Source organism: Tyto alba, unplaced genomic scaffold (assembly GCF_018691265.1).
Source record: "Tyto alba isolate M040663 unplaced genomic scaffold, T.alba_DEE_v4.0 Super-Scaffold_41, whole genome shotgun sequence".
NCBI classification, from domain to species: Eukaryota; Metazoa; Chordata; class Aves; order Strigiformes; family Tytonidae; genus Tyto; species Tyto alba.
In genome coordinates, this window is record NW_024881317.1 from 19,133,918 (window position 1) to 19,148,854 (window position 14,937).

The window sequence follows — 14,937 nt, forward strand, 5'->3', positions numbered from 1 at the left end:
CTAGTCTGGAAGAAACACATTTGCTTCTAACTTTTATGTGTAAGTATTGAAGTTGTTCATTTGTCAAAGCACATGTAAAGATCTATTAATCAAAAGCCAAGCCATTTCACTCGCTAAAAATTTCAGTCATTTGCATATTCACTTGGAGATTGGAACAGTCCTCCAGCAAAACCCACTAAGTCATAAATAATACAATTGTTCAAGATAAATTTTCTGAGTGGCTTTTCTGAAAAAATACTGACTGATATTGAAGAAATGGGATGCTGAAACGTAGCATGATCACTTATTTATTATCAGCCAAAGCTTGATTTTGAAATAGTTAAGAACAGTAGGATGTTCCACAGTTACTGTTTACTAACAGAGTTAGTGAACTCCCAGATGTAGAGGTCAGTCTTTAATACAGTAAAGAAAAATTCCAAATGTCCAACTTACTATGAACTCAAAAAAAAATCAAAAGAGCTTTTTTCTTCTCACAGAAGTCACCCGTACTCCAGAGACTGCTGAATTGTAGAGTCTTAATTTTAGTTAAAAAATCTAAGGAATGGGAAATACAAAATGCTTACTGTCACCTCCTTCTTACAGTATCTATTTATAAGATGCCCCACAACTTTAAAAATCTTAATGGAGGCTGAAAACATTAATATAGGTTACCTTATTTGCTAATGCATTACAACTGCCCAGTCAGCCAGGAGGTCAACTAGCAGATTCACCTCCTCACAGGAAAAACTCTGGAAAAAAAAATAATTCTCTGAATAAAGACATGTTAACTGCTTCCAAAATAAATTTTAAACAGCAGGTATTATTCCAAAGAGCTATTGTCTTCAGATATTTATTCTTGGCAATATTTTTCTCTCATGGCAATGCATGTATATTACATAACAAAACAAACACCATGTGTGATTCTTTTGTCTCTTCTGTAAGTTTAAAATCGTATTAACTCTGTTAGAATCAATATAGGTACCATATACAAAGTCAACATGTGTTAAGAATTATTCCCTGCATTTCGCTTGTCACAGTATTCTTCTCAGCAATTTGTGGCTCAGACCTCTCGATGTTTACCAAAAAGTGTAAGACATCGATGAGTCAGGAAAAAACAAATGCAGTGCGTAACTATTATTAATTTCACATTATCCAAAAAAAACAAACAAAGCAAAACAAAAGCCTTTCTTGTATGTTGCTGAATTGTCAGTGGCACCTGAGCTCTGCAGCATTTGCAAGACTTCAGAAAAGGCTTTCAGGATACATAAAAGTGTCTATAATACAATGTCTGAAGAGCTAATGAGAAATACCTTTTGTATAAAGTAGAGATTCCTCCTATCCAGATGGCATGTACTCAATAGCTGTAGTAGCAATATTATCAGAGGTAGCACAAGTACACTTGGGAAATACCTAAAAAAACAGTTCAAGGGATCTCAATTTTTCATACACTTTATGACAGTCTGAAATGATTGTCTTGTAGGGTTCTGTTCCTTCCACTGAAAACCCCACATTCATTTTCTAACATTTACTTTCTGTGCATATTTCATCAACTGTAATGTATGAAAATGTCAAATTTTGGAAATTCTGACTTTTTCATACTTTATTGCACAGTATGAATTACATCTGTCACAAAAAAAAAAAATCTATATGCAGTATACAGTTAATATGAGTAACAGGCATCTAGGTCAAAGCACTTGCTATCAACCTAAAAATGAGTTGTCCCACCACAAGGTTCTAATTGTTTCACTCTGACCGTTTGCATAGATATACCAGTACTGTTGCATAAAATCCAAGGAAAAAAACCTAAACCCCAGCCTTTAATAAAACCCACGGCAAGTGGTGGCACCTGGCTTAGGACTGCCAGGCATGATGAATTATTGGAAACAAGGCTAAGGTGGGACTTGCAGCATGTTCCTGTGGCAGGCAATGCATTCTGCAGAGAAGGAACTGCGGTTGTGCACTATCGGGAAAATATGTTCTTACCTTCTTATTTTCTGAAGATCCACAGCAGACGTTGAGAATTGTCCACCACTGCAACATAAAATGAGACTGTCATAGTAAGACTACCTGGATGCTTACCTCTGTGTTCCTTCCAAATTATATAAATTAGAGAAGGTTCTCCTTCCAGAAGCAGACTCCAAAAGAATGGGAATTAGGCACTATCTAAAAAAAAAAAAAAAAAAGAAAAATTGCTAATTGGCAACAGTAATTAATTGAATTTTTTGTAATTTTTTTTTCATTCTAGAAGGCATTTTTAAAAATCAGCACGGCAATCAACAGAAATTAAATTGTTGTTACAATTCTTTGATAGCGGCAATCAGTGTCACAAGAAAAACTTACAAATGTTCCCCTACATTCCAAAAGAAACCTGTCAAGTGCCCTTCACCATTTCAGTTTACCTATTCAAAGGAAACTTAGAACCTCAGGATGATTATAGGTTGTGGAGGATCTCTGGAATCATCTAGTCATACTTTCTGCTCAGTGCAGGACTAACTTCAAAGTGAAATAAGTTTTCTTCAGTCCTTGTTGAGTTCAGTTTCAAAAATCTCCGAGATCAGAGATTGCACAGTGCCTCTGGGCTACCTGTTCCAGTGCTTGACCACTCTCACTGTGGAAGTTCTTCTTATACTCACTTGAAACTTAATTTCATTCCATCCATAATTAATTTCACTAGTTAGATATTATTTAGGTTTAGATATTATTTACTTACTATCTTGTTCAGACTCACCAACTCTAAAAATCAGATGTGGAGATGTGTCTTATTTATGCAATGCTGAACTTCACGTCTTTCCGCACCACTAGTCACCACTCAGAATTGGGTAGGGTGACAGATAATTTCCCTCTGTCCCAGGTGGCAAGGACCCCCCTTTCCCTGATGAGAGCTTTCTCCCTGCACCATAGCAGCGTGCTGGCATGATGCCTGTACAGTCTTAGCAAGGTGTCAGGTCTGGTGAATTTGCTCAAGGAAGGTTTTTCCTGCAGGAATAGAGCTGGAAAAGAGTAATGATATATACAGGAAAGAATGGGTATTAAGTGTTTGGAGCAATAGCAAAAAGTCAGATGTGATAATACTGGATGACAGTCATACTGCTAGATTGTTAAATTAAAGAGATTACTGGAGGATTTTGCTTCTTCCATAGTTTATATCAGCAAAGCTATTTTTAACACAATACATTAATTGTATCCATACTTATACAAATGCAAGTAACTTCTTTAATCCTACTACTTTATTATGTTAACTAATCTAGTAGAGATTGGGGCTCAGATACCCGTTTGTTGGAAGTTCCCCAAAACTTTTGAAAACATAATCCATGATGACTTCTTGATGAAAATATGCTAAACCTAGGCATTATAAGGAACTGTTTACTGGAAAGCTTGTCTGCTCTTGGAGACAGAAGGGATTTATAGGCATATCAGGAAGATTCTGCATTTGATATTTCTCATTGTATAATAATGAAGTTGACCCAGGGTTCCTCTTGCACACAGGCTGTGTGCTTCAAGGGATGCAAAATCCATTATCCAAAGATGAATTTATGCAGACTTCTCCCTAGTGGGTCATGAGTTCTCCAGACCCTATGAGGCATTCATTCACTGTACTGCAAGGGCATACTCATGAGCAGGTAAATTGCTAGTTTTGGAGATACGTCTTTCCACACATCTCAGAAAGACTGCAAAAACAGCCTTGAGGCTACTGTAATCTCTCATTAAAGAAGAACATGGTCTTTATTAATATTTTTACTTCACTGTTGAGACTAACTATTCATATGAAAACAAACCTTTGAGTAGAGTTTTTAAAGCTTATCTAATTTCAGAGTTTATCATATTTAAATTTCCATTGAAGATAAATACACTTACCATTCCAACTTTATCATTTTATATGCAGAATATGGGTGTTCATTATACCAGGATTCTCACATAAGAAGTATGTGTGTACATGAATTTAAGTGGCGAGTTATCAGTTATCTCACAAGTAAGGAACCTGAAGGTTAGGTCTCAACATATAACATATTCAAATACTGTACTTGAACTCAAACATGTAATATCTGCCCTTAAATTCTTTATTTTTAAGTTCTTCTCAACTGATAAGGGCTACTGAGCAGCTCAAGCCTGATTTTAAGAGCAAAAGTTTGCCTCAAATATCACTATTATATTTGGGCTTCACCTCTTCTCTACAACTTGGTATTCTTCAGCTTCTTCCAACATTCTGACACTTACAAGTTGTAGCCAAGAATTGCAACTTTTTTCCTCACAGGCAACACCACAGTCCTGCAATGCCACCACCCAAATAGGAGATCCATAGAGATACTGATACTGTTTTAGTGAAATCTAGGCTTCATTTCCATCGGAAACTCTTCAGAAAGTACTGAGCTCACCTGATGAAACTCTTGCCTCTTTTTGACATCTAAGAACATGCAACTAAAACCAAATAAAGCTAGAATCACTAATTTTTTTCTGACTGCTAAGGCCATAAAGTTGGCAGATTTGTAGGTGTAAAGACAGATTATTAAAATTGTAACAACTCCAAGAATTTGAAGACAGACACAATTCCACTACCCTTTGTAAGATAGTTCTACTGTAAAAGTCAGGAATGGTCAAGAAGAGATAAAAAAAAAAAAAAAAAAATTTGCAGGTCACGGAGTTGGCATGTGCCAGATAAACAAGTTTTGCTTTGTCTTTTGCTCTCCAAAAGCTTGTGGAGTTTCTTATATTGCTGCACATGTTGTTAAGACTGCCCTTACCTCTCATGAGACTGATAACCACACCCAGGGATCTGTAGCTGCAGGGTGACCAAGCCCTGGGCCAGCACAACCTGACTGAATCAGGAACACTGTTTCCTTGCCCTGTGGTCAAGAAGGGAAATGTTTCACTGTATAAGAACCATCAGACATTATAAACTGAACTACAGTAGCTAAATCCTCTGATAGCTGACATAATTTTAAAAGAGGACATGGACTGGAAAAGTGGGCTACCAGATATGGAAGAGACTGTGGGTAATTTAAATACAGGCTAAGCTCTAAAGCAAAGCTTCAGTTCAGTTTTTAGTAAAGATAGGAATGTGCAGGAGAATAGTGTTATGGTACATAGGGCATTAAGTAAAGAGAAGTAGAAATCACAGCTTTTCAGAAGGAGTCCAGACATGAGCTGTTCTTGGTGATCTTCATGACAGAATATTGAAAGAGCCAAAACAATACCAAAAAAAAAAAAAAAGTCCTGTAGCAATGATTTTTATTTATGCTGTCAGTTCAAATGTGAATCTCAGAACTAGTACCAAAATGCCAGGGTGTGATGTAAGTAGATATAACACCTGTAGAATTGACAACAGCTCTAAGGAATATCCCACACAGATTATGTCAAATTATACTCTGTGGTGCCCAGATTATGTGGGTGTCAAATTCAAGCAGAAGGAGTAGCACCTGCTCTTACCTCTGTCAGGGGAGGTGGTACCCTGCCACAGACTGGTGCCTGGCTGGCTGAGCACCTCTGTCTCTGGTTTAGCTCCAAATTGCTCATCCTGTTTAACACATCTGTTTGGTTTAGTCAGTAATAAAGTTGAGGAGGAGCCCCCAAACATTACTTAACAGCACTGCCTCTCATAACCTCTCCACATCAAATTAATATCCAAACTGGGTCCTACTTACGTGTGTTGTTGTCCCCCAGCACTACAAGCCAGGCAGGCCCATGGCTAGAACATAGCCCTGGTTTAGGATATGAGTGGATGGGAGCCAGGGAGAAAACTTTAGGCTGAGGATGCCGTATAGCTATCAAAGAAATTAAGCCTGTGTCCCCAGAATGGAATGATTTGCAACATAGATTTATCAAAAGTAGATCATGTCATATCAGTTGCTATCTTGCTTTCACTGGATAATTAGCTCCGCAGACCAGAAGAATTTAGTAGGCCTAATCTAGGTAAATATAAGCAATACATTTGATACAGTGCCCACTGGCAAATCACTATTTTTGAAATATTATTTAAAGTTCAATTATACTTTCAAAATATTTAAATTTTTAAAATATTTTAAATATTTAAATTATTTTTAAATCATTTCATGAAAATAGAGAGAACAAGAATACATATGAGTGGATAAAGGGGAGATTTTAACACATTGTGTTCAGAGAGAAATTGTGAAGATGGGAAAGAATCCCTCACATAAGTGATAGTTTTTCATAAAAACAGCGTTCCTCATGGATTGCTATTGATGTCCACTATGCTTGATATTTAATAGTAAGGAGAGCTGAAGTTCCAGGACAACCTGGGTACTTAAGAAATTTGCAGATAAGCCAAAGCTGGATGGTATGACCAATACTGGTAATGGGTACTTTATCATTCAGGAAGGATTAAATGACAACACAGTCTAGGCAGATTCATGTCCTATCTGTACAGAATCTATTAAATACACTACTGCTAATCTGGGTGCTCATCCCTGATCCCAGTGGTTGTTATGAGAAAGGAGAGCGTGGCAGATGACAGCACCTCCCTGAGCTCTGCCTCAGTGGTCCCAAAAAGACCATGCAGCAGCAGCCTCCCCTCCATTAACTGCTGCAGTCAGTTCCTTGGGGTGGGGCAAAGCCAGCTCTCATGTTCCCTCTTAATTATGTTCCTTCAACATCAGACTGCATCACCCTGGCCAAAGAAAAGCCAGGGAAACCATTTCTATTGCTCCCTTCCCTACCTGTGTCCTTCTCAGAAGAGGGGCTACTTATTTGTTACAGCTCTCCTACAAATGAGTGCTACTTCCTTTTCTTTGTCCTTCATTACCACATGAATAAAAAACTTTCCATAAAAAGAGAGAGAAAAAAACGCCAAAGAATCAAGTTCTTTGGCAACATCCACTTCAAGTTGATTTTTTGACAGTTCTAGCTGTATGCTAGTCTTCCTGACCTCTTAGGTAAAAAGGGAATTTCCCCCACAGCCTCAAGCATCCTGCTTAGGAAGCAGTAACGGCAACCTGGCCTAGACTACATGATTTGTTAACTATTTGTAGAAAATATTGGGAAACACAAACACTTCGTTTTCAACATATTCCACAACCCTAAACACCAACATTCTATAATAAAACTATTTATAGATTTAGCCTTATTTCATAAGCTTGCCTTTCTCATGAAACATTAACCCTCTGAACAGTCAGCATACGTGACGTGGGAAGGCTGAAGCTTATGGATACAGATTGTATTTTAGGTTGTATGTATTGTAAGCTGTCCCTTATCAGAAGGAAGTAAAAGCTATTTAATAATATGTAATAAAAATAATACATAGCAACTACCTTTTACAGGTGATTGTTTTTTTAGGTGAAAGGTTGTACTTGGCAGATGAGAAAGAAATTAAGAGCCTCTTACCATGCTTCTACATCCTTATTTTTGACAGCAGCAAACTATATGTACTTTTTTCCTGTTGTTACTATAACAAAGAAGCAGTCTGTTAAATATTAAACACATACATGAATTAAGCACTCACATGCTGTGCTGCAGCAGTCTGTGCGAATCAGACTATTTGAACAATGAATCTTTTGTTTTATGCACTTTAAGAATTCAAAGTAGCAATCTTGAACTACAGACACATATCAAGAGCCCTGTTACCTTACACATTATGCCAAATCCTAGTCACATAAATGGGTTTGCTGCATGGGCACATGCATGAATTCTACTGCTAGATCGAAAACCTCTCATGTTCAAATATTTCTTTATTTTGATCTCAGTTTAAAAATCATTTAAAATACCAAACTAAATGTTTTTGTTCTAGCTGAAACCTCTAAATGGTAATCTCCAGCACATCTCGTAACCTGCCTGCCCATGCTGCCCTGATTCAACTCATTCACCTTTATAGGCTGTGGGGCCTGTGAAACTGATAGTTGCTATCGTAAAATTCCCAGGAGTAAAATTGGGAGCTTGAGATTTTTATGTACAAAGTACAGAGCCAGTGAGTATACGTAGCTTTGATGAGCTGAATTTTGCTAGCATCCTGCTTCTGAAACTTGTCACCAGAATGAAAGGGACCCACCTCCAGTCTCTAACAGAATTTAGAAAGATTTTTCCACTATCCTAAACTTTATACGAACACTCTATATATACCTCTGCCATTGAAATGATCAAATCTGAAAATGACACTACTTCTCTTGAGAACAAGAAAAAAATCTGAAATCAGTGGAGTCATAACAATTTCCATGACACAACAATTTCGCCCATAACTACATGAAATTTTATCTACTTTGAGAAGATGCAATTCTGAGAAAAGCCATTTTGAACTGAAACACTCTCCAAGGTAGAGCTATCCAGAAGTAAACAAAAATGTTCCTTGGCACTTAGGTACTTAGGGTAGTAGGCGCTGAAGCTTCCTGTCAGCCAAATCCTTGAACTCTAGCTGGCATTTGTCAACATAGGTATCATCTGAATAAAACTAACATCACCTGATTTCTGATTTCATTATAACAAGACAATCTGTAGAAACGGATGTATTTCTTGCCTAATGCCCTCAGTCAGCTGCTTTTACCACTGAGGTAAAAGTTATACACAAAGGAAAACACTGAGCAGATGGGTATGTTTACTAGGGAGTTAAACTGTGTACAGAAGCACCACTTACAATATTTCTGGGAATTGGTGTAGTCGGGAAAGGATAAAATCATATTATAATTAATAATGGCATCTGTCAGCTCAATCATAAATGAGTTTTTCAGGCTGTAATTGGAAAAATAAAATTTTCCCAATTTTTATCTTTCATAGATAATGCTATTGAGCTGTATAAAAATACATTTTTTCACTTAGAAAATATTTTGAAAACCACTTATTATTACTGCATATTTAAGAACCACTAAGAATATACAACCATACTATGTTAGACTTGGATCTCAAGTAGGTCAAACTCTAAAATACAACCCATTTACGTACAGTAAAGACAAGAGATGGTGACTTAGAAAGGTACACGTCCAACATTTTATATATTTTTTTTAAGAAAATAAATGAGTGTTCAGATTACCTAGAAATTGGAAAACTTCAGTGGATGTAGAATTATCTTGAAAAATACATTTTGCACACAAGTTATTGTATGTTCTCAGATAAAATTTAAAAAAAAAAAAAGTTTCCAGTTGTATGATTCTCAGTACCCAACCTAGAAAAAGTTAGATGGATCCTTTCTGGGATTTTCTTCTTTAGCATGAAGCGATGAACAGGACTTAAGTTTAAAGATTTCCCACTTGAAGCAGACTGGGTCCTGCAGATTGTGTCCAAAGTGCACAGCTAACTTGACTGTCAGCCAGTGCAGAAGATCAGACAGTACCAGTTTATAGAGAAATTTCTTAATTAGCTGAAAAGCAAACCCTAGCTCATAATCCTGTTGTTTAAATTAAGATCAAAAAAGAGCCATCTGAAAGTAGGCCATATTGACCTACTTTTATCCAGAAATAAACCTCGTTGCAAAACCCTTGGCAAGCTTTGTGCTTATATGGGTAAAGGCAAGTAATAACTTAGGAGGGTAAACAATAGCTCTGCCACTGCAATGAGATTTTCAGGAGAAAGTGCTGAAGCAGAAGACTGCAAAGGGCCATCTTAGATCTCTGTAGTTCCTTAAGACTGGCTAAACAGGCTTTATCCTCTCTTCCAGACAATGTCCTTTGTTCACTGAACCCTGGCACTGGCGATCCCCTGGTTGCTGAAGCCCTCTATTACAGATAGGCCTTTACCAAAAGGAAACGACTCCTCTTTCAAACACCTGATGCAAAATTAACAAATAACAATTCTTCTCTTTGTTGGGCACACACTTTGATTACACACCATACTAACTTTATGACTTCATAAACTGGTGAACTAAGGCAAGATAATTGGCAACACATGATCTAATCTCAACTGTCATTTCGGTTTGATTATAAAATTGTTGATTTTAAGTTTACAGTAGTTGAGCCTGTGATGTGCTTCTGTGGTGTTAATATTTACCTTTCTCATTTAAAGTAATCAAATAAGAAAAAGAACACAGAACTAGATAATGCCTTCATAATGCCTTGCAGGTCTCTCATGTAACGCAAGTTAGGATTTTTAAGAACAAAGGCCTTCACTAGAATAGGTCACCCCTTGGCAAGAAAGATGAATTAAAACGTATCTAGTAGCATGATCAGAGAACAGGTGAGCATATTGTACAGGAGAGGAATAGAAGAGCTTGTCTTGATTCGCCCAGAAAACGGAAGCATGATAGGGTTATAGCTTTTCTTCATAACTGTCACAAATACTGTAGAGGGTGAAGAGCTAGTGAGGCCAATGCTGGCAGAGAGTGACCCTAGTTGAAGATGAGGGGCATGCTCATCCAGAGGGTAAGGCTCTGCACAAGCTTTCTAATAAGACAAGACCTAGAAACCTGCAAAAATAGGAGTGCTCGACAACCCAGTTCCAAATTTTTGTTTCTGAAGAACAGTTCCTCTTTAGCAGTGTATTTTTCCTGTATTGACTGTGTCTGTGGTGTGCACCTGGTAATCTGATTTGCAATTTCTACAACCATAAATTTCCCTGGAAATAGCAGATAAATTGGCATACTTTTTTAATTAACTTGAATTTAAAAAGTTTTGCTCTACAACCAAGAAAAAATAAAAACTGTTTCTTTTCCAGGAAACAGATCAAAGACTTTTATGAAAGAAAGGGAATATTTCCTGAATGGTTCAAGTGCATAGCAACATGATGTAATTCATAACGTAAGTGCAATTTATGAAAGTTTCTCTTATCCTGAAGCTTGGCAGGAAGTGTACTTCACTGGCAATTGGTAAGAGATGTGCAACTACTATGAATGGAACACATTCCTTTAAAAAGTAGCACTGTTTAGACTAATCAGTGAGTAAGATTTTTAAGTGGCATGACTGATGTGAAAAGTCTTAGAAGTAACATATTTTTTACATGTTTTCAATATAGAAGGATGACCACAAGTTCCAGAGGTACTGTCCAATTGTTTTTGGCCAAAGAGCATAGGCACAGAACAGCCATGAGACATGACAGAAAATAGAACATGGTAATTCCAAGCAATCTGCTGTCCAGTCTTCCAGTCATCAGCTGAGCACTGAAAACTGTGTGACCCTGACAATCTCATATAGTTCTGTTTATAGATACATTTCAAAAGTTAGTGCCTCTGACCAAGTCCCTATAAAGACAGACCCTCATGTAGGACTCTCCTTGACCTCCTCCTCCACTATACAGCCTGATCCATTTGCAACACGTTTTGGTATAACTTTTTATTTCATGAGCTGTCTTGTATTTTTTGCTGTGGGTCTCTGACTGCCTGAAGAATGAAGCAGCTCCTCTGTCCTGTGTCCCACCATGGCGTTTACTCAGTACGTCCGGGTACCTTGAGTTTCTCAGTCTTACATCTGCTATCATTTCACTGTCACCCTTCAGATTTTACAACAGATGATATTACCTCAACTCCCCTCACTTTAAGCACAGCATTTCAGTTTATAGGATTTCAGTGCTGACATACTTAGCATTAAAAAACAAAACACATCACAAAGGAAAAAAAGCCAACCCCCCCAAGACTTAATCAGTTTTCATAACATAAAACTAGAGTTTGAAATATTTGGCATAGACTCTTCTTACATACTCATCAATACCCAGCAGGTTTGTAACATCCTCTGATTGCCTTTCCTTCACTATGAGCTTAGGTTTGTCCCTAAATTTCAGTGCTTAGCTAGGAGAACAACCTGTTCTCTGCTCCATCAGAAATGCTGGATGTGCACTTTCCTGGAAGATACTTATCAATAACTCTTTTGCTAATGCAAGCAGAAACTGTCCAGTACCAGGGGCTTTTTTAGACCCTGATAAATAGTGTTGTCTTAATATTAGACAATGAGGAGAATTAATTTTGGCCTTCCCTAATGATGTTCCAAAATGGTTTCTGTGCAGTCATACCTAATCCAAGCTACGGGCTCTTAGCCCTGTGCCAGCACAAGAGTGGGAGTGTGTGCCATGTTCCCCAGACCAACCTGCTCAGGACGTAACCACAGAAATGCAGACTTCACGGCAGCACCTCCACTGTTACCCTCCTCCTTTTGGAGCTCTCCATAATCACAGGCTCTGTTCTGCACAGCACAGCAGCATAATCCTCACTCAGGCTTCTGAGAAAACTGCTAAATTGTGAGAAAGAGCTGCGAGACAGTATGTCAGCTAGATCCAAACAGAGAAAAATAAAAGTCACAGGCAGAGGCAAGATTGTTGAGATGGGGAAGGTCACTTCCTGGAAAAGCACAAAGCCCTGTGGAAAAAACAGGGAATCAATGATGGCAACTCAGCAACTCTGAGGGTGAGCCTGTCCCAGGGAACACGGGAGGCCCACGGTCATCCCCCCCTCGCTGCCAGGTCCCTGCCAGGTCTCCTTGGCCTGGGAACTTCTTAGTCCCACCTATCAACTGTGTGCATAAGGCAACAAATAATTGCTTTGTACTTGAAGGTGTGTACATCCTGCTTGCAGAGTCTTTGTATGCGCTCAAAGTTGCCAAAGCCAACTGAAATAGAGAAGAAAGAGGGCATCTCCAGTACGCCAAAAACACCTGCATGGAGAGGCTGCCTGACGAGATGTCTTCCTCTGAATGACGGTTCATACTCTGCATACAAGCAAGGAAAAAAACTGTTGGTGATTTGTTACATGCAGACAGACTGCTGCTTGATGGAAAAAGCAAAATCTTTTCTCTTGTAGAGAATGTTGAGGGGAAAAAACAGAAACCACAAAACACCTAAACATCTGATCACCACTCACATCTATTTCTATCTGAGCATCAGGCTTTATGGCCGGTACTTTACTAGGGCCACTGCCAGGAAGACACCCCATCCTCATACCCTGCAGCACAGGACATGAAAGCACAGACAGGAATCCTACCAATGTTCTGCAGTCACAAGGTTAGACTGATAGTTGTTGTTTTGAACCATGATACAACTTTTTAAAGAGTAGCACTCTTATTTGCTTCCTTTATCTGTAAGGCTCCTTAATCTACCTGTATGGCTGTGGAAAGTTTGTCACATTTATCCACAAGTCAAGAGGAAATAGAGATTGGTTTTTACTATCAGACAGACTCTGAATCACTGCGTAAATCAACATAAATTAACTACTCTATAATCTCTCACTAAATTAGTTTTACCTTTTCATGGCATGAAGAAATGTCAATAAGCTTAGAAACAGGAAGCTGAAAATAAGGCATCAGCAAAATTACATCATTTGTTTAACATAGTAGGGGGTAAAACTCAAAAAATTCTGACAGCCATAATGTAATATTTTTACCTTCACTTTCTTCCATAATTTGGATTTAAGAAGTTCTTAAATGGAGGCATGTTAACACAGTTAACAAGCAGTGTTCATCAGATTATCTCTGACTCTAAGTGACTTTTATCCAGGCTGCCTTACCTGACCCACCCCCAGCACTCTGACCAACCATTTCCCTCTCCAGTAGCCTTCAGAAATAACTTGGGAAACTTATGCTTCAAAAGAGATCTGGATGCTTCTGGATATAGTAGCAATTGTGCTATGGTTAATATTATTCCTTTGAGACAGTTTGGTTTAGAACTTAACTTTCAGAAAACACACATTAAAAAAATAACTAACTTCCTCAAAACCAATAAACTGGCTTTGCTGCTTGAGAAACTACTGCTATTGTTAGTTTCCTTACCTTGACCAGTGCAGCTACGGTCCAGCCCAAATCTCCACTGCATTGTTTCTTCCCTGCTCCTCTTCTCTTTTTTTGTCTTCTCAGACTCCCAGTTCTTTGAGCTATTTTCCTGCTGACTCCTTGGCCAGCTGGGCTGGTCCCACCCCAGCCACCACCATCTTACCAGTGTCATTACCTACTGCTGCAGGGGGCTGCCATGTCCTGCCAGCTCCCCGAGATGACCCGACCCTTCCCTTGGCCTTCACTCTTCCTCCTCACACATCCTTTAAATTCTAGCAGGAGGATCAATGTAAGAGTTACAAAGACAAGCTCTGTGCTGCGGCCAGAACAGGTTTGATAGGGAAAGCCTGACTCTACTTGCATGCATGGGCTGAATCAGGCTTAATTACTCACTAGAGTTCATGCACACACAGCTTGACCAGAAATGAGAAAAATTAGTTTTATCAAGCATGCACAAAACAGGTAAGACGTACTGAGATTTTAGCAACTAAGATCTAAGTCTGCATAGAGCATATGCAAATTGCAATTTATCAAACCTTTCTATCTTGCATGAGAAGATCAAGAGGCCTATCCCTGCTGCAAGAACCATGACAATACTGTATTTGAACAATTTTTCCAAGCCTGTGGAAACAAGAATTAAAAACCAAGATCTCATTCTTAAACTCAACCCTTAGAGAATGCTGTGCCTTTTGATCAATATTTCTCAATAAAATGCAGCTGGAGGTTAACATTCAGGCTAGAAAACATGAGACCAAACACTTATAATTTGACAGTTACAAATGACTGAAATCTAGACCCGATGACAAGAAGTGTCAAGAAACGGGAATAACCATCATCCTGAGCTACAATTGTAGCTTCCTAATGTTTCTGGTACCTGTGCATTACCTGTACTGCTCTGGAGCCATTTTTCAAAAAAGTGTTAAAACAAGAATCTGGTTTTGTAGGTTATTTTTACACAGCTGTTTAGAGCATTATACGTTCACTTGGTGAACGGATGTTAAATCAGCTTCACAAATATTTAATCAAGCTGTAGCACAACTTAACTTTAAGTCTCTCTTTATGTAGAGAGCTAATAGCTGTGCCTGGTGGTTGCTGTAGTTACTCCTTACTGAAAAAGTGTCCAGGCTGTTTGTCCCTTTGGGTCTAAGACTTCCTTCCTCGAGTTCCATGTCAACTAAAATGCTAACTATAGCTTTTTAGAGAGTAAATCTGCTATAGCCAGGCTATTTCACCGGCTTTCTGAAAGGGTGGGTTTGGTTTTTGGTCGGTTTGAGGTGAGGTGAGGTGTTGTGTTTGGGTTAGGGTTTAGGATTTTTTTGGTTGTTTTTTTTTGTTGTGG

General features: G+C 38.4%; 1 long non-coding RNA gene across 2 annotated transcripts in view; it reads left to right on the top strand.

Annotated features, from left to right (window-relative positions):
* Positions 1-14,937, top strand: part of LOC116961011 — a 32,552-nt gene that overhangs the window by 6,424 nt on the left and 11,191 nt on the right. For both annotated transcript variants that reach the window (XR_004406718.2, XR_004406719.2), the window contains exon 3: positions 10,564-10,646. This is a non-coding gene — a long non-coding RNA (uncharacterized LOC116961011). The remainder of the gene's footprint in view (positions 1-10,563; positions 10,647-14,937) is intronic.